The following is a 2,848-nucleotide window of genomic DNA, read 5'->3' as shown; positions in this document are numbered from 1 at the left end:
AGAAAAGAATGTAGACAATCAGAGCTCTTATATACAGTCAATGGAAGTGAAAAATAGTGCAATAATGATGGAACACTGTTTAATAAATTTGAAGATACACACATTCTATGGTCCAGCCTATAGAAATGAGTGCAAGTGTGAACAGAAAAATGAACTATATATTCATAGAATTATTCCTGATAGCTCCAAAGTGGAAATAATTCATCTAAGTGGTAGTTTATTCATCGAATGTAATAATATAGAGAAGTAAAAATGGGGAAACTACAGATAATGCAACAACATGAATTTCACAAACCTACTTTTGAACAAAGAAGACAGCCAAAAGGATAATTTCATTTATGTAAAGTACAAAAACAAGCAAAACCAAATCATTTAGGGATGCATACTTAGCTATTAAAATAAAGAAAAACAAGGAAGTGATTACCATAAGGAAAGGAGAATGTTACAATTGGAAGGATAGAGAGGCAGAGGATGCTGCTTGGGATGGAGCATGAGTGAAGATTCTAGGGTGCAAGTGACAGTCTATTTCTTGATCTCAGTGGTAGTTACTACGGAGGTTTATGTATAATAATAAAGTTATAAGCTTATGTATTTAGCATGTTCACATGTATTTCACAATAAAGAAACATCTCTGTCTATCCACTGATATTCACTGGCTTCTTGTGTTTTTCAGTCCAACAACTAAGCTAGAACAGTATTTCAGGATTAGACAAAAATAGTAATTACTGAGATTAAGTGTTTATTGCATTCCACAGGGTGGTTTCAATGCATATCTGGGTCGCCATCTACACAAACATTCAATAATGTGATGGTCTTTTCACAGCTCCCAGACCCATGAAAATCTCCAACACCCTCAACACCTCCAGCACCATCACTGGCTTCATCCTCCTGGGCTTCCCTTGCCCCAGGGAAGGGCAGATCCTCCTCTTTCTGCTCTTCTCTGTTGTCTACCTCCTGACCCTCATGGGCAATGGGTCTATCATCTGTGCTGTGTACTGAGATCAGAGACTCCACACTCCCATGTACATCCTCCTCGCCAACTTCTCCTTCCTAGAGATCTGGTATGTCACCTCCACTGTCCCCAACATGTTGGCCAACTTCCTCTCTGACACCAAGGTCATCTCCTTCTCTGGGTGCTTTCTCCAGTTCTACTTTTTCTTCTCCTTGGGTTCTACGGAATGCTTTTTCTTGGCTATTATGGCATTTGATCGGTACCTTGCCATCTGCTGGCCTCTACGTTATCCAACCATTATGACAGGACGTCTCTGCACCAATCTTGTGGTCAGTTGCTGGATACTTGGTTTCTTCTGGTTCTTGATTCCCATCATCATCATCTCCCAAATGTCCTTCTGTGGATCCAGGATCATTGACCACTTCCTGTGTGATCCAGGTCCCTGTTGGCCCTCAGCTGTACTAGAGCCCCTGTAATAGAGTTAACTAGCTCCACCTTAAGTTCTCTGCTCTTATTTATTCCCTTTCTCTTCATCATGGGGTCCTATACTCTGGTCCTGAGAGCTGTGTTGAGGGTCCCCTCAGCAGTTGGACAAAGAAAAGCCTTCTCCACCTGTGGGTCCCATCTGGCTGTAGTTTCACTGTTCTATGGCTCAGTGATGGTCATGTATGTGAGCCCAACATCTGAGCGTGAAGCTGGGATGCAGAAGATGGTGACTTTGTTTTATTCCATAGTTACTCCACTCATCAACCCTGTAATATATAGTCTAAGGAACAAAGATATGAAACATGCTATGAAGAAATTATTGGAAACCTAAAAGTAAGTCTTGGTTTAAAAGATTTGGGGACAGAATCTTTTTAATTTCTTTTTTTTAAAGATTTTATTTATTTATTTGACAGAGAGTGATATAGCACAAGCCGAGGGAGCAGCAAGGAGAGGGAGAGGGAGAAGCAGGCTCCTGTTGAGCAAGGAGCTGGATATGGGGCTCAATCCCAGGACCCTGGGATCATGACCTGAGCTGAAGGCAGATGCTCAACTGACTAAGCCACACAGTTGGTTCTTAATTTCTTAGTTAAAAAGAAGACTCACATCACTCAGAAAATTGTTTATATGGTTTCTGAAATTTATACACCATACTTCTTATTTCCTAGATTTTATGGGGCTATAAGGGATCTCAAAGATACATTCCATCTCCCTAATTTTACAATTGATAGAGTCCTAGAGTGATAAACTGAACTGAGTTTGTTGGAGAAATAGAATTAAAAACATCTCCTGCCAAGCCAGAAAACCTCTCCACAGTAGTAGAAGAGAATAAAACAGTTTTATTATTGAATAAGTATCAAAGAAAGGGAATATGTGTATCATATATGGGCAATGGGTCTATCATCTGTGCTGTGTACTGGGATCAGAGACTCCACACTCCCATGTACATCTTCCTCGCCAACTTCTCCTTCCTAGAGATCTGGTATGTTACCTCCACTGTCCCCAACATGTTGGCCAACTTCCTCTCTGACACCTCTTCAGAAAGAAATCTCATTCCTTTACATAGCCAAGCAAATACAACCCATTTACATACATGTTCTGAAGATAAATAATAACTAGTCCTCAAGAAAGACTTGACAGCACCCTTTGTCACACACAGCTCATCCTAAATTCACTCAGTAATTGGGATGGTCATCTGTGTTTGCCAATTGGTTTCCTGCAATGGAAAAATAAACTTGTCTATACTGCCTGAGATAGTTTTGCAGGTTGGAAGATAGGCCACCAAAGCTATGCTCGTATACCCCCACAGAAAGTGGGAGATTGGGGCACTACCCACTTTGATGATTCCATTTCAAAGAGACGTCCTAGGTCCTTGACAAAGACGTTCCTGAGTCATAAAGCTGGCAAGAGGCT

At 40.8% G+C, this 2,848-nt stretch overlaps 1 pseudogene; it reads left to right on the top strand.

Moving 5' to 3' along the window:
- Positions 1-791: 791 nt before the first annotated feature.
- LOC110585294 lies at positions 792-1,769 on the top strand (annotated as a pseudogene).
- The last annotated feature ends 1,079 nt before the right edge of the window (positions 1,770-2,848 follow it).

This window comes from Neomonachus schauinslandi, chromosome 9 (assembly GCF_002201575.2).
Source record: "Neomonachus schauinslandi chromosome 9, ASM220157v2, whole genome shotgun sequence".
Classification (NCBI taxonomy): Eukaryota; Metazoa; Chordata; class Mammalia; order Carnivora; family Phocidae; genus Neomonachus; species Neomonachus schauinslandi.
This window is presented reverse-complemented; position numbering and strand designations above follow the sequence as displayed.